Source organism: Onychostoma macrolepis, chromosome 18, assembly GCF_012432095.1.
Source record: "Onychostoma macrolepis isolate SWU-2019 chromosome 18, ASM1243209v1, whole genome shotgun sequence".
Lineage (NCBI taxonomy): Eukaryota > Metazoa > Chordata > Actinopteri > Cypriniformes > Cyprinidae > Onychostoma > Onychostoma macrolepis.
Window position 1 is genome coordinate 7,669,410 of NC_081172.1, and position 27,471 is coordinate 7,696,880.

At 38.0% G+C, this 27,471-nt stretch overlaps 1 protein-coding gene across 5 annotated transcripts in view; it reads left to right on the plus strand.

The window, feature by feature from the left end:
• Nucleotides 1-4,000: 4,000 nt before the first annotated feature.
• The window catches only part of bicd1a (bicaudal D homolog 1a), a 91,466-nt gene continuing 67,995 nt past the window's right edge, over nucleotides 4,001-27,471 (plus strand). For 2 of the 5 annotated variants that reach the window (XM_058751022.1, XM_058751023.1), the window contains exons 1-2: nucleotides 4,001-4,139; nucleotides 24,191-24,317. The gene's annotated coding sequence lies outside the window, so the exon portion shown is untranslated. Of the gene's footprint in view, nucleotides 4,140-24,190; nucleotides 24,318-25,191; nucleotides 25,293-27,471 lie in introns of all 5 variants that reach the window. The other 3 variants (XM_058751024.1, XM_058751025.1, XM_058751027.1) reach the window with 3 other exon arrangements.

Genomic DNA, 27,471 nt, shown 5'->3' on the forward strand with positions numbered 1-27,471 from the left:
CTGCACCAAATTGCATTTTTATTTTATTTTTTCTCAGTTTGGGCCTGTGAATAAAACTGAAGTGTTTTTTTTTTTCTCCTTGAGTCTGATGATTTTGTCTAAAGTTTCGATGCACTATAAAAGGTTATTTTAAGGTTGTTCACCCAAAAATATTCAGTCAATACATCCAAACCTGACTTTCTTTGTTCTATGGAACACAATACAAATACTGTACTATTCAACACTCTTAAAAATAAAAGGTGCTTCAAAAGGTTCTTCAAGCGATGCCATAGAAGAACCATTCAGTAAAAGGTTTTTTAAAGAACCATCTCTTCCTTACCTTTTTTTAATCTGTGAAACAAAAAGGTTCTTCAGATGTTAAAGGTTCTTTATGGAACCATTTAGACAAAAAGGTTCTTCTATGGCATCGTGAAACTCCTTTATTTTTAAGAGTGAATATGTTTAAAAATGTGTCTGTTTTGTCTTGGACCCAATTGATTTTCATTGTATGGCCAAAAAGTTTCTTCAAAATATCTTCTTTTGTGTTCTGCAGAAAAAAGAAAGAAAGTCGAGTTTGAAATTACATGAAGGATTTTCATTTTTTGGGTGAACTATCCCTTTAAGTACAGGTCTAATTCTCAGTGATAATATTTTGTGTTTGCGGCAAGTACTGTAAGAGTTTGACTATAACACAGAGCACTTCACACCATTCCATGGTGACAGATCACAGTATAATGAATTTCAGAGAACTATTGTGTTTCCTCAGGTTTCCACAGCAGTGGTCTCACAGTCAAGCTGAGACAGAGATACATGTTTTCATTGGCTCCGTCAGTGGCCACTAGTGGTCTGACTCTCTTCGACAGCGGATAGTTTCCATTTAATTCTGCACAGCGCTTGTATTTCCTGATTTAGCCCCTGAACTAAATGCATTAGCTCAGCATGTCAAATGCCAATTGCAACATGCTTTTTACACTGTAAAAGATTTCTTTAAAGATTACCCATGATGCCAAGTCTGAAAGGCTAACAGACTTACAGTGCAATGCATGCAGTATTGTTTTTCGACTTGTTAATATGTGCTTTTATGGATCCGTTGATGTTATGGGCTGTTGATATAATTCATGCACCAAATTTAATGCGATCATTTTCAGCACATTCTACATTCATCATTTTAAATGATGAATAATAGTTTGCATTGCAGGATCCAACTGACTTTTTGGTGTTCTGAAAAGTAAAATTCCTCTCTTGAGTTCCTTTATTGCTTAACACTACACCCTTTCCCATGTGTTTTAAATCTGCGTTGCATTAAATTGGTGTTGTTTTTACTGCAAGCTATGAAAGTGCACAGCATAAGTGGGTATGAGATTTGCCCATTTTGCCAGTACACATAACTTTTTTTTTTTTCACCACTATGTCAGCCTTTAATTTGTTTGTACAAATTAGCATTTTAATGAAAATGGTGCTTCTGGGATTTAAGGAATAATTAAAGTACACTAAGGTCTGTAATTATGTGAGTTTTTGTGAGTTAAAAGGGTTGGCACACCTGTCTTTAAATATTCCTAGTATTCCCAAAGCTGAAAAAAAAAATGTTATTTCTGTTCCACTGGCCTCAGATGGCAGCTCAGAACTGTGTTTCATTTCTGTTCTGTAATGGTCTTTGCACACCTGGGGATGTAAAAATGACCACATTTTGCAGAATATGTTTTTGAAACATTGCCAGAGCTTCAGGTGTGTCTTATCTGCCTGACCACACATTGGTCTTATCCAACCATGAACATGAATATATGAATTTGATGCTGAAATTGTTGAATAACAATGAAATCCAGCACTCCACCAAAAGTAATTTGCATTTAAAACACGTTTTAAAATGTATTAATGTCACTGAATAAGACCACACAATATAAAACCAAGCTCTTTTAATAATATATCGTGTTTAAAAAAAAAAAAAATATATATATATATATATATAACTACATGTGTATGAGTGTCTTATTATTATTATTATTATAAAAAGTAGCTTAATTTTATGTAGCCTAGTTCTCAACTTCTCACAATATTAAATCTAGCTATTTTTAATAATAAATAATAATAGATACTGTATATATACGCAGTATAAGCACATATAAACAGTAACTATTGTTTTAACATTGTGGGAATGGGCTGAACAATTGGTGAAATATGTCCGATGTGCATGTGTTTTTTAGTATATTCTATTTTAAAGAAATATGAAAACATCTGTTATCTTGGTCTCCTTTGGAAAAGTTTATTTCAGCCTGAAAGATGGGATGCTGCTTTGACCAATAAAAAAGAAGGGACTCAGTCCTTTCACGCACATCTGTGTTTATCTGCATCCTGCGAGTCTGTAAGGTCATAGAGCCCGAGCATTGGGAGAAGATGAAAAGAATGACAGAGACCGATGAGGAAACTGTAAAGCACGCCAGTGGCCTCTTTCTGGCTCAAAAAAGTATAACTCTGCACTAAATTCTTTGTACAAGGTTGGGCTTTATCTAGACGCATAAAGAAAACAAAGAGATGCTGAGATTTACTTTTAAGTGTCCTTTACTTTGATGCCCAATTTAGTATTTAGTATTTAAAGGATAGTTCACCCAAAAAAATAAAACCTCTGCCATTATTTATTCATCTTCATGTTGTTCCAAACCTGTATGACCTTATTTCTTTACAAAAGACAAATTATATTTTGCAGAATGTTGCTGAAAGAAAGTGATACGTTAACTGAAGACATTTTTTGTGTGTACTATTCCTTTAGACATTCAGTTCAGTTTATGTATGTTTGAAAAAGCCTTATTAAAAGCCTTTTTCTCATCCATTGCATTTTGTGTGAAGTGTCACCAGAGATGGTCAAACACTTGACCAAAGTAGTATCACATCCTGTAAATCCATTATATCCTGAAGCTTTTGACCAACCAGCACAGCTCATTTCCTTCATGCGCTCACATCCTGTTTTATCACGCCTCAGTGCCATCTCCTCTCACCGGACAGGTCAGGGGTCATGAATAACTCAGCTAAATGATTTCTGTGCCGTATTTAAAAGGAACGTTGGGAGATTTGCATCATAAAATTACACATTGACTGTAACAGGAATGATGACAGGAAAAATGTCTGAATGACTCAATAGGAATGTTTGTGTACAGTGTAATTAATGTTACAGTAGTTTGAGGGAAAACTTGGACTTTTAGGTCTGAGCCAGATTAAATCCACATCAAATGAATTTGGGGTCTTTCTTTTTCTCTTACAGCAATAAACAACTCAGTACTTTATTAAATGGTATTGGTTTATAACATGCAAACACACATCATTTTCTGCTCATCTAAACTTGGATGCAAAATAATACTGAGTTGTAAAAAGCCTTTCAAGTTCAGTACATCAGCTCATTTATGGAGTTATAGTTCCTCTGAGGCTTGTTGAGTTTGTTGCATGGCCTAAATCAGTTTCATTATTAGCCAGCTGGATGGCGATAACCTTCCCTTCACTGTTACTGGTGACATTTCCGTGGAAAGGCCAAAAAGAATGCTATATCTTTACCCATTATTACCCATTTTAATTACCCTAACAAGGAAGCACTGTATTTCTGTATGAATTTTACAAAAAAAAAAAAAAATTCCAAATGACACTGTCAGCGATATGAATAAGAATTCCAGATTCAGTTCCAGCATTCACATTACATTTTATTTAGATATTTTATACATTTATATTTCTTTCATAACGCAGTACCAACACTGGATAGATAGATTTAACCATGAAATATTAAAGGCTAACTGTAGAATGCTTCTGTCTTTAAGACAATTAATTAATCAGAATGCATATGTCGTTAGATTCCATTCAAAATGTGGCTGAAAAAGGCAAAATTTGCCTTCTGTCACTATGCTTTCTGAAGTAAAAAAAAACAAACAAACAAAAAAACTAAAACATTTTTGCCTTCTTTTGCATATATAACCAATCATTGTCAGAGTTAAACTATAACAAGGCAAGCCAATCAGCTTTCACCATTGCACAGCGCGTCATCAAACCTGTTTGTAAGGGAGCAGGTGAAGAGCCACTATCAAATTCAGCCAAAATATTAGACATTTTTGAGGCATTTTAACGACAGGACCGTATATGCATTTGCCATGATGAAGGAGTGGAGACTGTTCCTGTCCGCATAGGTGAGTCGATATTAGATGGGGTTCTCCATTAAATGATTATTATTTATAATGGTCATATTCTGTATATGCTGTTTCGCGATTTTTCCCGTTTATTTATTATATTCTCAAGTGTTGTGTTTGTGATCTAAGACATAATAATGCGGTATTTTTAATCTGTGTACTCGAGCATGATTATCAAAAAGTATAAACATAAACATGCAGCAACCTTGGTTAGCTCAATATCAGTTTACATCAGATTGTGTGATTTTGCTTTTACAACTGGCTAATATTTCACTGCTGAATGAATGAGTTCTTTTGAACGAATCGGCTGATGAATCGGTAAATGATTTAGTGACTCGCTCATACAGACCGCTTGTTTCGTTGCTGAGTGAATCAATGTGTTCGAACGAGTCAGTTGAATCGATACACATAATGTAACAATACGGGCTTGAATCAATATAACTGAATAGTACACTTTTAAAAGATGTAGTGTCATGTTGGGAAGTATAATATCCCATTCCAGATCGTAAAGTGTGCAAATGAGATTAACATGATACGAACACATACTCTTAGCAAAGTGTGCATACGCTTGTGAGCAAAATATCATTTCGAACGAAGCTGACATAAAACATACATAGGCCATTACTGGAGGCTGATGATTGACAGTTGGAATGTTAGTTAGCCAGTCTGCTCTTTTCTTCAGCTATTGTGATGAGAAGGCAATGTGTTCAAGCCTGACTCGTAGCACTGAACTTGTTTTCCAATGTTCTCCATTGGCTTCACCTTGGACCATGTTCAGCTACTGGTGGCTGTTTTAAGATATTTAAGAGTGGGTTTCTTCCAGCTACTTGTGTAGAGAGGGCTGTCAGTCATTTTTTCATTTAACAAAGACCAGCAATCCACTGAAACCAGACAAAGAGGAATCAACTGAATCGTATATGGAAACTTAAAATATCTGAGGTAACAAATGCAGCCAAGTGGTTTTAATGGATATATGGAAGACTTTATGAAATCATTGTAGGAGACAGACCAACACTGTGAGCGGAATATATAATCTTGTGCAAAAAACAACGAGGTTACAGAACAGTGCTAATATGTCCTATTCTCATTTCAACTGCACTGCAAAAAGCCAGGTTACCGTTTTGTTTTTTGCCCTGTTTTATAGATTTCATTTACATATTGCATGATTATGTATGCATGTTTATCTCATATATATATACACTGAACAAAATTACAAACGCAACACTTTTGTTTTTGCCCCCATTTTTCATGAGCTGAACTCAAAGATCTAAGACTTTTTCTATGTACACAAAAGGCCTATTTCTCTCAAACATTGTTCACAAATCTGTCTAAATCTGTGTTAGTGAGCACTTCTCCTTTGCCGAGATACTCCATCCACCTCACAGGTGTGGCATATCAAGATGCTTATTAGACAGCATGATTATTGCACAGGTGTGCCTTAGGCTAGCCACAATAAAAGGCCACTCTAAAATGTGCAGTTTTATCACACAGTACAATGCCAGAGATATTGCAAGTTTTGAGGGAGCATGCAATTGGCATGCTGACTGCAGCAGTTCGGTTTACATAACCAAAGAATTTCTGCACAAACTGTCAGAAACCGTCTCAGGGAAGCTCATTTGCATGCTCGTCATCCTCATCAGGGTCTCGACCTGACTGCAGTTCGTCGTCCTAACCGACTTGAGTGGGCAAATGCTCATATTCGATGGCGTCTGGCACTTTGGAGAGGTGTTCTCTTCACGGATGAATCCCGGTTTTCACTGTACAGGGCAGATGGCAGACAGCGTGTATGGCGTCGTGTGGGTGAGCGGTTTGCTGATGTCAACGTTGTGGATCGAGTGGCCATTGGTAGCGGTGGGGTTATGGTATGGGCAGGCGTATGTTATGGACAACGAACACAGGTGCATTTTATTGATGGCTATAACAAAGTCAATGTGTAGGAAGGAAGAGGACAAGGTCGACTGGGCTGTTACTGGGATTTTATTTAGCTTTATCTTCCCAACAGAAAGTCGCGCTATTAGCGCTCAACATAACAATACGTACGCAAAAATAAAAAGTCCTGCTCTCCTGAGCAATAGCGTTTTCCACACCCGCACAATCCCCAGCCAGCAGCCTCCAGTCAGCAGTAGGTCTCTCTCTCCCCTTCTGACGTTCCCAGGTGTTTTTATACGGTCTCCCCACGTCACTTACTGGAACGAGACACAGGTGTTTGTCATCTGCACTTGACCCACTTACTCACCGCTCGTCTCCCAACTCTCTCTCCCGCTGCAGACCTCGCTGAACCACGCCCCCCTCGCCACATACCCCCACCGCCCAACTCAGGCCGGGGAGCCGTCCGGCCTGCAGCCCCCCCCCCCATTCCTGGAGAGGAAGTCGGCCACAGCCATCTGTACACCCGGCCTGTGGACCACCTGGAACTTAAAAGGCTGTAAAGCCAGATACCAACGAGTGATCCACGCGTTGGTATCCTTCATGCGGTGGAGCCACTGTAGAGGCGCGTGGTCCGAACAGAGAGTGAATTCCCGTCCCAGGAGATAATATCGGAGGGTGAGGACAGCCCACCTGATGGCCAAACACTCCTTCTCTATGGTGCTGTACTTAGTCTCTCTCTTCGAGAGCTTACGACTAATGTACAGCACCGGCCGCTCCTCCCCCTCTACCTCCTGGGACAGGACTGCACCCAGCCCCCTGTCCGACGCGTCAGTCTGCAACAAGAAGGGGAGAGAAAAGTCAGGAGAGTGTAATAGCGGCCCGCCACACAGAGCAGCCTTTACCTGGGTAAAAGCCTGCTGACACCGCTACCTGAACCATGCGGCTTGCATCCAATGCCTCGGGCCGAATCAGGCTTTGATGGATAGAGGTTTGGTTACATCCTGAATCCACCAGAGCCTGATAGGTACCCCCCTTAATACTCACAGGTATTTGGTACCCGCCAGCCTGACCGGGGGCAGCCTGTGGTGCATCGGGGACCCGGATCATCGTCCCCACCTCCATCACCGGACACCTGTCAATAAAATGCCCCGGGTCCCCGCAACGCCAACAGGCCGGCCCAGACCTCCCCGCCACCCTAGTGGCAGGAAGTGGGTTAAGTGAGTGGCGTGGAGAGAGCGGGGAAACGGAGACCGTATCGGTCCCAACGGTGGTCAGCCCCGCCCCCCTGGGCGGGACTCTCAGACCAGCGACATATTCCTGGCCAGTCCCACCCTGTCCTCGGGGTGGGACCCGAGGAAGACCTGGAGGACGGGACCTAGGAAGGGGAACAGGTCGAGCGGCAGAGGGAGAGAGAGAGGGAGAAAGTAAAGGTGACGAGAGCGAGACAGCTGGAAGGGGTTCGCCGACCCCGGGGCACGCTACCATCTGATCCTCCGCCAGCTGGATGGCTGAGTCCAGCGACGTCGGTCGGTGGCACTGGACCCACTCTGCAGTCTTCTTTGGCAGGCGAGTGACAAACTGCTCCAGTACCACCCGGTCGATGATGTGGTCGACGTCGCTTCCCTCAGCCAGCAGCCATTTGCGGCATGAGTCCCGGAGCTGTTGTGCCATCACAAAGGGCCGGCCACTCTCGCCCAGGACCAGCGAACGGAACCGCTGGCGATGTTGCTCTGGGCTTTGGCCGACCCGCTGGAGGATGGCTCTTTTCAGGTCATCGAAGACCAGGAGGTTCGGCACGGGCAGTTGCTGCGCAGCCACCTGCGCTTCCCCAGATAACAGTGGTATCAGACGCACCGGCTACTGCTCACGAGGCCACTCCCCAGCTTCCGCGGTTTTCTCAAAGAGATCTAAGAAAGCTTCGGGGTCATCCTGAGCCCCCATCTTGTTCAGTGGCAGGTGGGGGGGTGGGGTTGCCCGTGCTGTGTTTTCTGCCCGAACCTCCCGGTTCATCCAGCTCCGGAACGTCTCGCGGTCCTCCTGCTGTGCCCGGAGAATGGCCTGGAAGCGGTGCTCCTGGTCAGTCCGCATGTCCAGCAGCGCCTGGTGTTGTTCTTGGTGGAGGACCGTAAGAGATGAGATGACGTCCGCAAACGGCATGCTTGTGGGAGTCTGCATGATGGCAGCGTCCCTCCTGCTTCCTTCCCGGGTTTCGGCACCAGTATAACAAAGTCAATGTGTAGGAAGGAAGAGGACGAGGTCGACTGGGCTGTTACTGGGATTTTATATTGCTTTATCTTCCCAACAGGAAGTCGCGCTATTAGCGCTCAACATAACAATGCGTACGCAAAAATAAAAAGTCCTGCTCTCCTGAGCAATAGCGTTTTCCACACCCGCACAATCCCCAGCCAGCAGCCAGCAGCCTCCAGTCAGCAGTAGGTCTCTCTCTCCCCTTCTGACGTTCCCAGGTGTTTTTATGCGGTCTCCCCACGTCACTTACTGGAACGAGACACAGGTGTTTGTCATCTGCACTTGACCCACTTACTCACCGCTCGTCTCCCAACTCTCTCTCCCGCTGCAGACCTCGCTGAACCACGCCCCCCTCACCACAATGGCATTTTGAATGCACAGAGATACCGTGACGAGATCCTGAGGCCCATTGTTGTGCCATTCATCCACGACCATCACCTCATGTTGCAGCATGATAATGCACGGCCCCATGTTGCAAGGATCTGTCCTCAATTCCTGGACGCTGAAAACATCCCAGTTCTTGCATGGCCAGCATACTCACCGGACATGTCACCCATTGAGCATGTTTGGGATGCTCTGGATCGGCGTATACGACAGCGTGTTCCAGTTCCTGCCAATATCCAGCAACTTCGCACAGCCATTGAAGAGGAGTGGACCAACATTCCACAGGCCACAATCAACAACCCGATCAACTCTATGCGAAGGAGATGTGTTGCACTGCGTGAGGCAAATGGTGGTCACTCCAGATACTGACTGGTTTTGGTTATAAATGGAGTTATAATTTTGTTCAGTGTGTGTATATATATATATATATATATATATATATATATATATATATATACATACATAAACATACACACTCACATACATATATACTGTATATATATATATATATATATATACACACTCACATACATGCACAGATTTCTATAATGCTGTAGTCTCTAGATATGACTCAAGTCTCTCAGTTTATGAAATATTTGGGATTTTTTTTTCTTTTTTTTTCATCTGCTAAACAAAAAATGTCTGACCACTTAGTACAGCACACCTCTCCCTCAATTTAATACATGCAGTACCATTAGGGGTTTGTTCAAATAGCAAGCACAACCAATAAAATATTTAGATTGTACTTTACTTTTTATGATACCACAGAATTAAATTTTTGGACAGGGTCCTACAGCAGCTTTGTTTACACTTGTAGTATGCTTGGTTTCATCATGTTTCATTCTCCTTAGCGTAAAGTCTTAGCTTGACTGTGCATTTCCAGATTCTGCTGTAGAAAACCAGAGCAGCATTATGGCCCATCCTAAAAGTCAGCCCACCCACTTTTCTATGTAATTAAAATCATCCTAATACCACAGAAAGTCTTGATCGCCTTCACAGACGTTCTAGTACACCAATAAAAACCTGCTGCGGACAACGCCATCTCTCAAAACCTTCAGATCAACAGCAGGACTGGGCACACACAGATGTTAACCGCATTAGTACCATCTGTCTCGTACGGGGCACAGCGGGCCTGCAATGACACATGGCAACAACACACCAGTGCCACTAATCAAAGAACCAGTGTGAGGACTCAGAGGGTTAAACTCAGCCACAAACCTCAATGTGAAGTCATGAGACCTCAACAGATTTTTTCAGCCAAATGTCCTTCAGTTTACAGACATCTCCACAGCATGTGCCATCAGAATGGGTATAATAGATTCATCTACATGATTAATGAGCTATTCAGCACTTGCACACCCTGAGGTTGTGTAGTGAACAGCATACAGTTCACTGACAGAGTTGGTGAAACAATACAGTCAAATAAAGCAGCGGGATTGCATTGGGGCGTTTTGCTGGAGTATTTTAATATTCACCCCTAGCTGCGCACACATGTTTAAAAGACTGCGAATATGTCCTAAATACATTTTCTGCACGCTCTCTTCCACCGCTGGTGTGGCGTGTATGTAAATCAGCGGTTCTCCAAAAAGCTGTTTTTCTGTTACCCCACAAAGTGCTTGAATTGGCTAAACTGTTACTTTCTCCACTGTATTACCTTTGTAGCCAATGCAGATCCAAATGTGCCAGGGAGAGGGACTGATACTGTGCTGGCAGAATCCAGAGGGAGGAAATCGGTAGCAGCTGTGGCAATAGTCTAAAGGAAATGCACTTTGCATGTATGGCATGGAAGAGTGGCGTAGCCGAAGCTGGAAAGACTTGTGGGAATGAGGTTAGATCATGTTGTAGTGCTCCATTAAGTTCAGCCTGCAGAAATATTGTAATAAAAGACTCTACTTTATCTAAATATATGAATGAATATATATGTTAAACGGACCCATACAGCAAAGAAAAAAAAAAAACAATAAAGAAAGAAAGAAATTTAAAAAAAGGAACAAAATATTTTAAAGTCGTATAAATACACGTTGAAAACCAAAGTGAAAATATATTTTATTTGATTCTTCAAATGTACTTTATGAACATGAAAATGTATGTCAAAATACATTTTAGAAACTTTTTATGTGAGCATATCCATTAAATGTAACTGAAACTTAAATTAAAGTAAAAATGAATTTAAATTAAATTAACTAAAATAAAATGAATCAAATTGCATTAAGTGATGAAAATAACTGTTACAGCAAAATTCTATTTCTATTCTATTTCAAACAAATGATGCTATTTTGAATAATCATGCATCACAGTTTCCACAAAAATAGTAAGCAAAAGTTTTCAATACTGATTTCAAAACTTTGCTTTCACTAGTATGAATTACATTTTTAAAAAATATTAAAATTGAAAACAGGTATTTGAAATTGTAAAACTATTTTACAATATTACTAATTTTGATCAAATAAATGTAGCCTTGATGAACATAATTCTTTCAAAGACATTAAAAGATTTACTGACCCTAAACTTTTGAAATGTAGTCTAAATATATTCCTTTTACATTTTAACCATTAAAACATGCACACACATGTATTTATTTATTTTTTATTTAGTTGTTTGTTTGTTTATTGGTTTATTTATTTTGGGGGCAGTCGTGCCCTAATGGGTAGAGAGTCGGAATTGTCTGTATATATATACACCACTCTCCACCTTCACTTGTGTGCACTTGGATGGGTTAAATGCAGAGCACTAATTCCGAGTGTGGTTTTTTATATATATATATAATTATTATTTAATTTTTTTATTCTTTGCTGTAAGGGGACTTTTTTTAATTAATTGAGGATTAATTAATGGCAAAGGATTATACCATAAGTGTAGACCTGTTATTTTAGACAGCAGAACATATGCTTTTGAACAGTTCATACACGGTGCAATGGAAACACAGAGCGAGGACCCATGGGCAAATAAGTGTAGGTGAAGCGAACAACCCATGCTGTCATATCTGCCTCATTATTCATCCTAATGACTTGTGCTGTTAAAACTACTCATTTTCAGAAAGGGAAACCATGGACTATTTCTAGAGCCCAGCTCCCAGGATATCCTGTCTGAGGCACCCCTCAGGGGCCGAGAAAACTTTTCACAGAAAGAAACGGCAGACTTATTACTCACCAGGTTTTAAACGGCACATGAATCTTCACTTTCACAAGAACCTTAACGGTGCTGTTTGATGTCTGAGCAGCACGGACTGATGGGAAAATGGTTGTGTGCCTTTTTTTGTCATGGTAATTGCTCTTTGGTGGCCATTCCACTCCAAGCAGCTGTTCACCCACCATGCCAACTAAAAGAAAGCCGGGCCTTTTTGGGACGAATATAGGATAAGATTATGGGGAAACTCTGGGATTATGAAAGGATAATTAATGAAATAGGGCCATTTGTCAAGCGCTCCCTGACATGCTGCAGACTGGGAACAGAGCCTTACCAAATTATTCAACTGCTGCCTTTTAAAATACATCCACTTTACATCCAGTTTCGCATGCAAACTTTGATAACTGCCATATTATCTCGGGATGAAAAGTTCAACCAATCTATGACCATTACAATGCGTTTTAACCACATGGATCAAACGATTCATTGAGTTCTTACCTGTTTGGCAGGCAAGTTGTTCCTCTTATTTTTTTGCTGGACTCAAAAAACACGAGCCAGCTGAGAAGTTTCTGCTTCTTAAAAGCATAATTTAATCCAGCTGTCTCAATTAAGGAAGGAACAAGGAAAGAGGAAGCTTCAGCCACATTTATGGTCCACCTCAAACCCCATAACATGCTGGCTACAGCATTGATCTCACATGGCCACCGTGACCATAAAGCCGCTGGACGTACCAGACGCAATCAAGTCCCATTCATTTAGCGCTGACATTGCACACACAACACTGAATGCAAATAAAAGCCTTATACTGTGGCCATACAAGTGAGGTGATTAATGACTAGAGTTATACTGAATCCATATGGCGTAGAAAACCCTCTCCTGGTTTTATTTGTAAACGCATGCTTGTAAACCTCAACTCAACATTTCAAAACTCATAACCTTCAACTTTCTCAACCTTTAAGATCACGGATGCTCTGACATTTAGATGGCAGCTCATCACTTCATGCTCAGCTCCAATAAGACTTCTCGTTCTTTTGGCCATGATCTCCCCGGTTTAGTTTTTCCATCTCTTTGAAAGGTTGCATGGTTATCCACAAGATGTTAAAAGACCTGGAAGGTGTCCTACATGACCAACTAACCTGCAATGAGCACATTGATTGGTCCTTGGCTCTTCATGCTCCATAACATATAAGGTACATCTGTCCTTTATTAAAGGAATAATCCACCAAAAAAATTAAATGTACTCACACTAAGGCTATCCAAGATATAGATAAGTTTGTTTCTTCATCTGAACTGATTTGGAGAAATTTAGCATTACATCACTTGCCCACCAATGCAGTGAATGGGTGCCGTCAGAATGAGAGTTCAAACAGTCTTATGAAGTAGAAAGTGTTTATAAAATACTAACCCATTATTAAGATGTTTTTAACTTCAAAACGAGTCCAAAATCCATATAATTGCTTCCTCCAGTAAAAAGTCCATGTCGCGTTGTTCTCTCGCATCAAAATCCACCTACATATTTTGGACTGTTTTCACTTGTAAATGGTGTTTGAGCTGTGCATATTTCTCTCCTGAGATGACTTTTATGCTGGAGAAAGCAATGGTTTGAAGTTAAAAACATCTTGATGATGAATTAGTTTATAACAAGCATGCAACTTTTTGCTTCAAAAGACATTATTTGATGAACTGGAGTCACGTGGGGTATGTTTGGACTCTCATTCTGATGGCACCCATTCACTGCAGAGGATCAATTGGTGAGCAAGTCACGTAATGCTTAATTTCTCCAAATCTGTTCTGATAAAGAAACAAACTCATCTACATCTTGGATAGCCTGAGGGTAATTCAGCAAATTCTCTTATTTTGGGGTAACTATACTTCAACCAACTGTGACCGCAGCAAATGACTAAACCATAATGTGTTCTATTTGAATTCTCAAGAACTACATTCAGTTTTATCTTTAGTTTTATCACAATGCTTTAATTGTGCCTTCTATATATTCTGTATGCTTATTTGTGTTGCTTTTAGTCGTGCTGTAAGCCTGGTTTCTATTACAGATTTGCTCAAAACTTTTGCAATATTTTACAAATGTAGACAAAAACTATTGCAAACTGACGGCGTTTCCATTAACTGATGTTATGCAACTAAAATGTAATTTATATTTTTTTTTCCCTCTCACGATAAGGCATGGCAATGGATGTTGGTAGGTTTACTTATATCACAGCCACCATACTAGCCATTATTTTTAATCGAAGGAGACTTAGGCATGTATCTTTAGCGAATCTGCCGTGGCGTGGCTGTGTAAACGCAAGCATTGACTAGGATGGCCGCGATCCCCTCCGGCGTAGCTGTAATGTGCCGCAGACGTGTGCAGTGTAAATAATGGGTTATCCAAGCATTAATGGCAAGGAAAGCTTCTTATACATGAGAGTGGCCACGTATGAGGTGTTTCTTGGAGGTTTTTTAAAGAATGATCATGTGACTTTTCAACCCAATCTCACGGCAATTCGTACATATTTTACGAGGTGGCAAATTCGTAGGAATTTGTATGAGGGACCACACCTAACCCCACCCCTAAACCTACCATTCGCAGAAACCATACAAAATCGTAGGAGTGAGGTTGTACGAATTAGCCACCTCATAAAACACGTACGAATTGGTCGTGAGACAGCGTTGGATTTTTACATACGCCAGGTGATCTGTAAATGTGAAAAAATTGTTTCCATTGCAGTTTTCCGAAATATTCCTTTTTCGAATTGCCTGAAAAACCACCTCATACAAGTGCAAAAACTTTTTTTTCGATATGTGTGAGTTTTGGCGAAATTGATGTGTTTCCATTGGGTGTATTTTCACTTCGTAATTTAAATTTCCGCAATTTGAAGGGTAATGGAAACGCAGCTGTTTAGTGTTCTTTAGTGTAAAGTGTGTTTTAAATTGGCCTGGGAATGTTGCTTTTTTTATGCATTTCTGTGATTTAATACATGCAACTTACTGGAATGAACTTGACTCTTGGAAATTATGTCAAAGCCCTAAGGAAAATGGTTAATTTGCAAACTTCTTTTATTTTTATAAGTAAATAAATAGATGAAAGATAAATAACATTTATGGCGCAAGCTCTTTGGTTGCCATAGAATCCAAACATATTTTGTTACATATGGAACTTAGAGGGCTTTCACGTTGCAAGTTGCAACACATATTTTTTTAAACTGAAAAGTAAAAATGTTTACAGTCCTATAAAAGTCAAATAAAATGAGGGAAAACTTCCTGTTTGATTCTGTTAAATGATTTGAGGCTTTGCTTGTTTTTGGACCCGTTTATTATTCCTGTGTGGTTTACACACAATTTTCTGCATATTTTATATGCATGATGATATTTAGGGAGACGTCCAGCAATGTAATGAGAAGTGAATGTCAGCTGTGTGAAGTTTGGGTGTGATCAGGCTCACACAGAATCTCAGAGAACCTCCAAAACATCAAAGAAAAGGCAAAAAAATCTTCAGATTTGGTATGATCTGTCACTTTTATGGTGTCGGGTGACACTGAGTTTGACTCTTAAAGAAAAAAACAGCCCTGGCTGAAAAGAAAGCAGTCATTCAGTAGCGTGAACAGAATTTCATATATTTTATCAAAGTTCAAACTTCGTTCAGTGTTATGTGCTTTAGAGCTGTGACTGCACCACATTAGAACCAGATACTGTGAAGCAGATAGGGCAACATAGTAGGCCAAGTCAAAAGGTTTACGCCAGGTTTTCTCAGCCAAGATTTATCATGCTCTGACCTTGCTGTCAGTTACCTTATCATGGAAACAATGTGTTTTGACTGTGCTTACTCGCCGTACAAGGTCGCAAAGGCAGCTGGATAAAACCAGTAAGTCTTTTGAACTTTTAATCCAATGCAGTTTTTGCTGCCAGATGTATCTATCCTGGCAGAAGAACGTTTCACAGCGGGCAGTCGATCCATAGAACAATATGTACTTGTGATATAAGTTTTAGGAGTTAACTTCTAACACCTGGGCCTGGTTCCTAATTCACTTTGCATGAAGTGGTAGAAAAATGAAAGTGCTCTATAGAGTATACTTTGTTTAAATATGCAGTAAAATGACTCATACCAAAAAAAAAAAAAAAACACTATAGTACTGCAATATTTTTCTTCCTAAAATATGTTTTAATATATTCTTGAAATTGTTGTAAAACTCACAGTTGACAGAAATATTTGAGAAAATTGTGTTTTTAATCTTTAATCGCATTTATCTGTAGGAACATATTTGAAAATATACCTACATAGCCACATCAAATGCATTTTAGATACATGCAAATATGACCAAAATCAGTTTTCCAAACAGTTTATGGTAAATGTATTTACTATAAAAATTCAAAAATATATATGTTCTTTTGGAATTTGTTATAGATTTTGGATAGTATTTACATATACTATATTTGGATTTTAAAATATACAAAAATGCCAAAATATAATTCTAAATATATATTATAAATTACATAAATATATTATGAATTTATTGTATATATTTGTGTATATAATAAATTATTTATTTATTTATTATTTTATTTTATTATTTATTTATTTATTTTGTATTGTTTATTTTTTTTTAGTTAATATGTATTTGTGACCCTCAGTTAGAATGAGCAAAGATTCTGGTAGAGGAGTCAAAAATGGCATTCAGAGAAAGACCTCTGGATGCTACTGTAAATCTTGTCTGAGAAGCCATTCCAAACTGTCAGGACAAAAGACTAGAAATGAAATTGTTGAAAAAAGGCCATTTTTAAGTCTCCAGCACGCCACTAAGATGTCTGTTTTCAATTATGGAACCCACCCAAGCATGGTCCCCTTCATTTGGCTGCTTTTCCTGGCGACTACATGACGCTTCTTCTCAATAAATTACCATAGTGTAATTTTAATATACACAACATCACAAAGGATTTAATTTGGGAAACCAAACGTGACGAATACATAGCCCTCAACCGCAGTCCCTTTAAGGGCAAGAAACAGTCATTTAATTTAAGAGCGAAAAAAGAAATATGGATAAAGCTTAAACAAGACTAGACAACTTTCTGGCAAAATGAGAATATTTGTGGGTTTTGACCAAAGAAACTGGGATTCTAACAAGAATGTGGAAAATTCCGCCAACATGTTTCTTCTCAGTGTGGTGGAAAAGTAATGGGAAATGGGAATGTTACCCCGAGAAGGATATAAATATAGTTAATTCTACAGGAGACTATGCTGTATGTCCTCTGGCCCTGCCTTTTTGTAAATGCTCAGCGGTTAGGATAGGCAGTCTGTGTATCATTCATGATAGTTCAAATGGTGAGACAGTAGTTTATTGTAAGTACAGGTTGCAGAGTTGATTTTATTTTAGTAGTGTTGAATCTTGGACAGATGTGAGGTGTACATATGGCTAAAGTCAAGTGCTTTTTATTACAAGCATAAAAAAGCAAAAAAAAAAATCGGAATATAAATGTTTGAAAATCAATTCCATTTTGACTTGAAAAAGACATTTATCAGGTTTTGTGAATGTGTTGTGTGGACATTCTAGAAATCATTTTCATGTTTTATACTGACGTTATCAATTTTGCATTCTTATGTAAGCCGTTTCCACAAAATAAAAATGAAAAAAGCAAAACAGGCTAATTGCAACTTTTTATCTCACAATTCGGACTTTGTTTCTCGAAATTCTCATTCTTGAAGTTCTTTTTTCTCAGAATTGCAAGTTTAAAACTCACAGTTCTCACATTTTTTTTCTCAGAATTCTGAGTTAGCATCTTACAGTTCTGACTTTTTTTTTTTCTCTAAATTGTGAATTTACATCTTGCGATTCTGAGAAGAAAAGTCAGAATTGTGAGATGAATATGTAAAATTACCTTTATTTTTCCATAAATTCAGAATTGCGGGATCTAAACTCAGGATCCTGACTTTTTCTCACAATTCCGAGTTTAAATCTCACATTTATGAGTTTAATTCTCATAATTGTGCGAAAAAAGACAGAATTGTGAGGAAAAAAGTTACCTTTTAATTTTTTAACAGACTTCTATACTCTTCTATGCTTTTTTCTTCTTCAAACAAATCCATTGAAGGATGACTCAATGGCTCCTTTATAAAGACAGACATTTCAAAATCTCCACCAATAATGCAAAGACTGAGTTGTTTTTATCTCATGTGGGTGTATATAATTTGTCAATAGTATTATTAATTTCTTTTTAAAGTAAGTCTATTTGGATAAAATGTTTGTTGAATAAGTGTAAATGATGCAACTTGAAAACAGTTCACTTTAGTTTCCCTTTTGGCATATTATTTTATTCTTTACCCTCAATATCTTACTTTCACATGGAAATGTTATTGATACTGTATATCAACATTTTGATCCCATTTCTACCATTTCTAAACGTTAAAATGTGTTTTATTATTTGGTTGGCCTAAGAATAATCCACTCCAGGTTGCCGCTCCATCCTCCACTCTCTTATTCTGTATTCCAGACTGAAGCAAAGACTCTCTGATCCATAATTTATGAAATGTATAACTCACCAGCCAGTAGACTCTTGCAGAGAAGCACTGCTGAGTTGCTGAGTGCTCGCTGTTTCTTAAGATATGCAATTAGATCTTGTGATATGTTTTCATGTTTCATTGGCAATTCTTTTGTTGTATTGTCTGCTTTATTTATTTTTTTTATTCAGTCATTAAATTAATTCATTTTACTTTTATGATGCTATAATAAAAACAGAACGGGATTAACAACATAGCATCTTATGAATACTTTACAAGCCATTTTTTCTGTGTGCATTGTAATCTACTAGACCTAACCGAATGTAAATGGTCTTCAGAAGAGGCTTTAAATGCTAAATATGATGACGACATAAAAACGACAGGACTGACTATTTTATCATCATTTGGATTTCACATGCTGTGCCTAAATGTATATTTTCCTGTCAAGCTGAAAGTGTGACAGAGCTCTCAGGGAGGCAGAAAAATTCAGTATATTTCATTCTCATGCAGCTAATGATATGGAACAGAGCTTTACGTAATGGAATATAACATGACTGTAATTACAGTTGTCGCCATCCTCAGTGGTAGAGCTTTTCGACGGCTAGAAAAAAAGGCTTTGTCTAAAACATTTGTAAAACCCAGCGGCAGTGCAATCTTGAAATGTCAACCACCCCGCTGGTATAATCTCTCACATAAAACAGCGTGTCGTAAAATAAAAATGCTTTCCACAAAGAGTTTTGCAAATTTCGAACATACAATAGGGTACAAGAAGGAAAATCGGCCTACTGATTTTTTCTGGTCTTAAAATTCGTGATCATGAAATATTCTTTTATTTTCAACATTTAATATTATTTTGAATAAAGTTTGTTTTGAGTAAAAATAAAATATTTTATATTTATTTTTATATCACTTTGACGTTATGGTGACCTCTTGACCTCATGAATCCAGGCAATTTCACAGTATGCAGCAAAAACAGCTGTTTAAAAAAGTTCTCTGGTGTTTTTTTTTTTTTTTTTTTTATTTTAGTAGAAAATCGAAATGGTCATTTACCCCAAGAGGCTTTTTGCCCTGTTTTAGCCCATTTTTGAAAATACGAGCCATTTATTCAATTAATATCTTCTGCCAGTGTACTATTTTCCAGTGTTGTAGGTAGAACCAGTGCTAAGCTTTTTACTAAGGTAGGCTTTTGTGTGAATACGGTCTGAATCTAACATCACAGATCATTAATCCTTCTGAACACTTTGTTTACTATAAATATAAAGGCATGCACAGTTTGATAAAGTAGCTTGCTTGGCTCTCCAGGCTTCTGGACCTTGTCCCTCTATCTGTTTCTGTATCGTTCCACCTTGACAAAGTCCAGATGGCATCACAGAACAAACAGCTGCTGTGCTGGCTGGGTAGAGCGAGAAAAGGAGAGAGTGGAGACAGACAGGGCAACGTTTCACGCATATGATGAGCGTTGATATGCAAACCCCATTGACCTTGTATGATGTATGCACAGTGCGTAACTCAAAGCCAATACTATTGCTTCCATTAATCCCATACTCCATCTATATACCTAACTGCAACTCTCTCATTAAAAGTTATAAATTCACAGAGTTTGCTGTATTTTTCTTGTCAGCTTGTGGTTTGGGTCGAAATTGGAAATTGGTATTTTGTCCCTGTCTCCGTAAGAAGCTATAATTTTCTGCCAACCCCCTCCATTCATGGCAAAATTAAATGTCTCCAGTGGGATGTTCGACTGCAACAGATGTTTGTCCCCCACCGCTGTATACGGTTTTCCATACCTCATAAACACTCGGAAAACAAAAAGGTTGGGGAATTTTAAGAGGGAAAATACATGCTGGGTCTTGGCACAGCATATATGAACAGTAAATCTACAATTTGAGAGGCATTTTAGGAAGATATAACATGAAACATCCAAAAGACAAAATGTGGGAAGTGTTAGCTTGATTACTTTACTTTAGTTGTTTTGTTTCATAGATTTCTGCTGAGACATTCTTTAGAGTAAACATTTATGGATCATAAAGGAAGCTGTCAGTTTCTGCTAAGCATACATGTTTTTCATTATGGAGTGTTTTTGTTCAAATTAGCAGGTAATTGTGGACCAGACCAGATCAGGCCAGACTCTATTCATTGGCAAGTGAATGAGGAGATCCAGACTCACTTGGATCAGCTGCGTGACGCTTTCAACGGATTCTCTTCTGTGGGACTAAACAGGTCAAATTCACCACGCTCAGTGGTGATGCATTCCAGCGAGACGAGCTCCGTTTGCTCGTATGAAATCAAACTGTCCTGTGAAGTGACACAGTAATCAAACACCTTCTAAAAGGTCTGGGGAAAATCTGAATCCGAACAACTGCAAGTGTTCAACATAAACCAGAAACCATCTCCATTGTAGTCTGCCAGCCAAAAACAGAGGTCTTCCCGGATTCTGAAATATTGTATAGCCCGTAACTCCCAGTAAGTCACTGGAGTGTGTGAGGATGACATATGCATATGTGTTAAAGACTTTTATTGCAAACATAGAAACAGAAAAATTACTAAAACTTGCAGCTAACATATTGAATTCTACTTATGACATACAGCACTGAGAAAATGGATCTCAAAATATTATCACATTTTTGATCATCTGGTGTCTACGATGGTGTCTAAGTGATCTGTTTTACATATATGAAGTTACTACTGTCTCAGCTTCTTCAGATGAACTCTGGTGGGCTTTCTGGTGGTCCTAAAGGGTAGAGATCTTTGTTAGGAGGTGAAATAATTTGTTTAATGAAGATAAATGTGCTGCTATCAGGAGCCTGCTGAGTCTGGGGAGTGTAAGCAAGCTGGTGGGACAGAAGTGTACGAGTTCATCCCCAGGATATGAGAAATACAGTAACGTGTGGAGAAAAAAAAGGCTTTCACTTTACTTGTGTTTCACCCACTGCATTCATATGATGCAAATTGAATTTAGATTGGCATCCTGCTGTAAATATCAAATAAAGATAGCTCTCACTTACAGCTTGTCTTGATAGATTTCTAATTTGCTAGAAATAGATACTTTCATTGTGCCACTGATGAGTGTAAAATGGATGATGCAACTAAGTGGATGAAAGCTCTGCTGGATTATTAGGTTATAGAATGAAGGATTGCTGCTAATCCCACAATTCTGTGCTGCAAAATTGCTGCATGTTCTGAATCACTTGATTGACAGATATGTTAAGCAAGATTCAAAGCATTTTCTGTTTTGCTCAAATCTTAATATGACCTTATTTAGAAGAGAGAAAGAGCTTTTCGATGTGTTTAAACATATGGAGCTGCTTTTGAGGTGAATTTACTAAACACTTTTGTGTGCAGTATTTGAAAATAAAAATCTGCATCTTATTGACTATAACCACCCACAGACAATGTATGCACGTGCTAACACAAAACAAATTAAACCAAAAAATGGCTGTTTTTAATGTAAATTAGGCTTATTGCATCTTGTTCACAAAACAGACCTTGCAAAATTAATGTTGTGCTAAACTAAATTTGATTTAGAATCGCTTTTTATACATTTTCTTTTGATTATGGCAGCATTAAATTTGGATAAGAATGTTATAAGAAAACTCTTGATTCAAAGATATACGCCAGAGTGGTACATCTATATTCTTTAAGCATTCAACCTTCATCAGAACTTGCAAACTCTAAGCTCTTCATGCATACCAATTTATGCCTGCTGCTGTGTGTTTAATTTTAATTTTAGTGTGTTTAATTCAAATGTATTTAGGGCATGTATTAATGATGAAAACCACCTTGAGGATAAAGTGATTAATACACACTCCGTTTATTTTAGCTAAGAAAGAATAACAACCTTCCGTCTCTCAAGAACTTGGGACGTTCAACCTTCATCATTTTCCCCCTCAGAGGCATTTAGCCCAAAAACATTCTGAATTGGGATCCATTATTTACATCGCCTAACTAACATAGACCTTTGAAGATCTTTCAACAAGCACTTAAGAGTTATTTTCCCCAAATTGAGGGAAATCTTGTTAGCGTTTGCCAGTTCATCCAGGACACGAATGGTCTTTTTCAGGGTAACTGCGGACATTTCAAAGTTTCTCTTATTAAGTGTTGTTAAGCACATTCATTTCCTTTAAACTGCAAACTAATTCTAATGGTTTATATACTTTTTAGTCCTACGGAGTCTGAAAGCTATAACACTCTAAAAAAAAAAAAAAGAATGGTGCTATGTAGCACTAAAAGTGGTTCTTGGCTCGTAATCATAGGGGAACCACTTTTGGTGCTATATAGCACCATATCTTTAAAGGTGCTATACAGCACCTTTGTCAAATGGTGCTATGTAGAACCATAAGAGGTGCCATATTGCATTGTATTTCTTCAATAAAAATGGTGCTAAACAGCACCAACAGTGGTTCTTTGGCTCATAAAGAACCTTTAAAGGGGCTTAACAGGTTCTTTGTATGGCAGTGGTGCTATATAGCACCTTAATCACCCCAAAGAACCACTGAAGAACCGCTGAAGAACCATACAGGAGCTTAACAGGTTCTTTGTACGGCAGTGGTGCTATATAGCCCCTCAATCATGCCAAAGAACCGCTGAAGAACCACTGAAGCGCCAAGATTTGGTGCTATACAGCACCAAAAGTGGTTCCCCTATGATTACGAGCCAAAGAACCACTTTTTGTACTATATAGCACCATATTTTTTTTTCCAGTGTATTGATGCATCTGGAGGAAATGTTCTGTCTCAGATGTTTTATGAAAACTGAAGACCATGATTTCATAAACTTATGTTCAGGGGAGATTATTTCTTTAAAAACCCTGTCACACCACATCTACATTCTATGCAGAACCAGAGAGTTCCAGTGATCTTTGCTGTTATGTTTTCACCCTTCATGAAAGACTTCCATTATGTCATCCCATTATATCAACTCCAGACATCGCTGATCTGTGCTGACAATGGAAAAGTCTTTGTCAGGTTTGCGAATGTGTAAATTTTGATGTCAGCCTCATAAAGACTGGGTACGGTCTGAGTTTAATAAAGTTGTGCCCGTAACAGTTCTGTTACATTTCAATCAATTTTAGATGTGTGTCACAAGATACAGACAAATAAATATATACAGACACCCTTTTATTATTAATACACATTTCCATATTAAGTTTACTGATAATATGCTCCTCATTTGGTCTTTATGGAAGAAAATTTCCCTTTTAACTTATGAACAAATGTTACCCAATAAAAATAGCTGTAGTAGAAAGAAAACAGTTAAAATGTCATGTGCAAAAAGAGACTTTCTGTCCTGTTTACAAGACAATGAGCTCAACCCACTGAACTGCAACAACTTCAAATGGCAAGAAAACATTTTGAACTTTAATAAAATTAAGATGTTAAAAGTTGGTTACACAAATAATAAGGTCAAATATCTATAGTTCTATGCGCATGTATGTATAAATGTGTAGTTAGTATATACAGAATATGTAACGTATTTATTTATTTGGTAAGTTTCCAGCGATTTAATAAGCAGGATAATATAAGACATTTTTACAAAATAAACCCTGTCTGGATATATCTTGTAATAATGGCTGGCTGACTGTACTGTTTAACGCCTAGACTATTTTAAATAAACAGTTTTCTCATTTCTCATTTTTTTGTGTGTGGCATTGAAAAACAAACCACATGTAAAATATAAACATTTCTGAATATAATAAACACCGAAACCATTCAACTTTGTGCAGACCTAAGGAAAGATCGTTGACTAACCAACCAATTATTCATTCCAAACATTGGTTTTGCCCAGTCTAACTCACTGAGACTCATGGGATATGAGTGTTGCTGTAGAATGGGTATGTGTAGATCTTTGTTGCATCGGTCTGAACCCCTCTCTCTACTGGGTGGGCAGCACTGTAAGATGTGGCTTCATGATTTATTTCCCTTTTGTTCCTCTGAGTCAGCAGGGGCAGACCACACCGTGACTTACATCAGCCGGTAAACCTGGACATCGCTGACATGTTGACTGGACCAATAGCAGACACGGAGTGAATGAGAAAGTGAATCAATCCCTTCATCTTGGTTGGCACAGTAAGATTTTTTTATTATTTTGGAAACGAGATTCTGTGTGCAACTGAGTATTACAAACAGCAGTACATGAATTGGACTGGTACAGAATTTGATACCAGTGCTGAGGCAAAAAAAAAAAAAAGACCACACAGCAAATTAATACATTTCTTCTGAATAATAAATAATTGTTGAGATCTATGTGTTTGCAAATAATGTCTTCTTTAATATGCCATGCAAATATTAGTGTCTAGAGAGCTATAAAGAGCAGCTGGGTTTCGGAAGTAAAAATCCCATTGATTTTCTTCTTAGGAAAAGTGATTTTTAATGTTGGCCCTAGTGTGAGCTACGAGGTTAATTGATGGTATATGCTTTTGTTGAAGCCATCAGCCCACATTATTTCAACTAATTTTTTTTAAAATTATGTTTAACGGTGAGTTTCCTGATGAGAAAACTACATTACCTGTAATTTTACAAAGAAATCTCCGAAAATCAGGTAATCATGACAAGCAAATTACTGCAAAAGAATATTATGAATAAATAACTAAAGAATTATTTTGCTGTGATTTGCTTATCATGGTTATCTGCATAATCTGTCTGTCTGTCTGTCAATTCATTTCAATTCATATTGCTTTATTGGCATGACATACTTAGGTACATATTGCCAAAGCATTGTACATAGCAGAATAAAAAACAAAAATACATATAATATATATCCATAAATAAACAAAACATGTAAAATACATCCATATATATTTATATAAACATTAATGGTACCACTAATGCAGATGTGTTCACTCAAAGAGGAAGTAGGTCCTTCACCAAGTAATATTCTTAATTTGTCATTTTCATGGAGTGATTGGAACCCAGGAATAATCTGCTGTATTTGACTGTACAGTGTGTCTCTTAAGGACGTGCATTTGTCACAGTGGAGGAGGAAGTGTTCCTTCATCTCAACTGATCCTGATCTACATTCGTTACAGATTCACTCTTCTTTAGGTAACCAAGAGAACTTTAAAACTCTTTTTTTAATGATTAGATTTAGGGGGAGATGGCCTAACTCCGCTCTGCAGGCATTATTAGGTGTGTTTCTGTGCACATGAAGGATGCTTCTGCAGAACTCTACATGCAGAGCTTCTAAAGGGTGTTTGTGCCAATCTTTATGGCTGTAGGTACTCGTTGGGCCCCAGATCTCGCTTCTATACAGGGCAATAGGCAGTATTACACTATCGAAAATCTTCCACCAGATTCTGATGGGGATGCTTATTTTGAATAATTTTGTTCGTATGGCATGCAGTGCCCTGCAGGCTTTTACAAGTAATGTTTTATTGCCAAATTGAAATTTCCAGTGGGGATTAAAACCAGACCAAGATAATTATGTTGAAGTGTGGTGTTGTTTAAAGTAAATATATGTTTATGTTCTAGATTTCTGGGTTTTTTCTGAAATATCATAATCTTAGTTTTTTGGATGTTGACTTCTAAGTTCCAATCATGGCAGTATTTCATTAAAATGTCAAGGTTGTTCTGGAGACCTTCTGGTGTTTTAGATAGAATTAGAAAGTCGTCAGCATACAGTAAATATTTGACTTCTGTGTCGAATAATTGTCCTGGACTGTCTGATTGGTCCAGTAGATCTGCCAATTCATTTTTATTTTTAATTTATAATCCATTATGCCAAATGGAGTCAAAAGCCTTCTTAAAATCTATGAAGCATGCAAATATTTTTCCCTCTTTCTTAAGGTGTACATGTTCATTTATTAATGTGTGTAGTGTGTGAATATGGTCAGTCGTGCGATGTTTAGGGAGAAAAGCCAGTTTGAGATTTGCTGATGACATTGTGCTGCTTTAAGAAAGATGAAATTCGAGAGTTGATTATAGAGCAAAATACTTTTCCCAAATTACTGGTTACACACATCCCTCTGTAGTTATTAGGATCGGTTTTGTCTCCACTTTTAAAGATAGGAGAGATTAGTCCTGTGTTCCAGACCTCAGGAAAAACGCCTGAACTCAAAATCAAATTAAAAAGTTTGAGTAGTGCAATCTGAAGTTTTTAAGCATCTCATTTTTTATGTCAGGGCCACAGGATTTCTTACATTTGAGGGATTTCAGTTTTCCACTAAATTCTTGTTGGGTTATTGGATAATCTAGTGGATTTTGGTTGGACTAGAAGGACTTTTAACTGTTGCTCAAACTAAATATTTATTGTGTTACTGATTTAGGTTTCTTTCTGCTTACTGGCACTTCTTGGTTGTCTACCTAAATTTCATCCAACCAACATGGCATAAATGATGGGGTATTTAAAGCCCCAGTATATATATATATATATATATATATATATATATATATATATATATATATATATATATATATATAGTACTGTGCAAAAGTTTTAGGCCACTAGTATTTTAGCCAGCTAAATAAAAAAATGGTTTTAAGTCTGTTATTTCTATCTTTTGCTGTAGTGTGTCAGTAGGAAATATCAGTTTACATTTCCAAACATTCATTTTGCAATTAATTGTAATAATCCAGTGACATTTTTGTTTGATCTGATCTGGTCATCATCCAGTCTGTCTGGATTGGAATGACATGAAGAAACAGAATAAACTGAGACAGACTAAATCCAGAAGAACTGTGGCAACATCTCCAAAATGCTTCAAGAAACCTCCTGCAAAGCTCATGAGAAACTCTGCTCAAGTGCACCGAGGGCAAAAGCTGCTTTAAATTTAAAGGATGATCACACCAAATGTTGATTTAATTTAGTTAATAGAAGTTAATAGTTTAAGAAAATCTATTTATGACATTATTTTTGACAGCATCCTCATTTTACAGCATTTTTTCACAAGTGTCTAAAACTTTTAACAGTACTGTAGGTTTGCAGGTAGGTTTCTTGAAGCGTCTTGGAGATGTTGCCACAGTTCTTTTGGATTTAGTTTGTCTCAGTTTCTTCATGTCATTCCAGACAGACTGGATGATGGTCAGATCCGATCTGTGTGGAGCACTGGCTGTTGTCAGACATTCACTGGATTATTACAATTAATGAAAAAAAATGAATGTTTGGAAATGTAAACTGATATTTCCTACTGACACACTACAGCAAAAGATAGAAATAACTGACTTAAAACCATTTTTAACTGTTGAAAATACTAGTGGCCTAAAACTTTTGCACAATAGGGTACAC